Raw genomic sequence first — 623 nt, forward strand, 5'->3', positions numbered from 1 at the left:
CCCCGCCCCTAACAATTTTCAAGAACTATCTGTGACATGCCCGAAATACCCTGAGGATCAACAATTAGTGGACATTTCGTGTTCCTTATTCCATCTTGGGGAGGCCAGGTCTCTGCAAGGGTGGATTGCATTACCATGACGACCAGCGGTTCAGGGAGAGATAGCGACGTTGAGTGGAAAGACAGGATTTTCTATCACGGAGGCAGCGCTTCATCACCAAAACAATACTTGGTCAACATTTGGTGTTGAATGACTCTGTGATTGCCGCCTGCCATCCAGCCCCCCCCCGTCCCCCAAAAATTCTGCTCGTGCAACGTCTTTGCGAGAATTAGCCGAGTCCATTTTATTTGGTAAAATAGGGTTGGTCACGTGGCTAAATACGGCGGCCTGACGACTGCTCGGTGAACGAGCGGCTCCCGTCCGTTCGCAGTCGCGTCGTTCATGGAAGCGGCGCGCATCGGCTTGCGACGAGGTGGATAAATATTGAACGCCATTCATCCGAAGGGGACGTCTCTCAAAAGAGGATTTCTGAAAGCTTTCAAAGAAGATGTCATGGAATTTCCCAGCGGGTCCTTCGAACGGCTCCCTGGACTCGGAAGCTTGAAGCTTTTGCTGCGGGGGGG

This window comes from Hippocampus comes, unplaced genomic scaffold, assembly GCF_001891065.2.
Source record: "Hippocampus comes isolate QL1 unplaced genomic scaffold, H_comes_QL1_v1.1 scaffold242, whole genome shotgun sequence".
Lineage (NCBI taxonomy): Eukaryota > Metazoa > Chordata > Actinopteri > Syngnathiformes > Syngnathidae > Hippocampus > Hippocampus comes.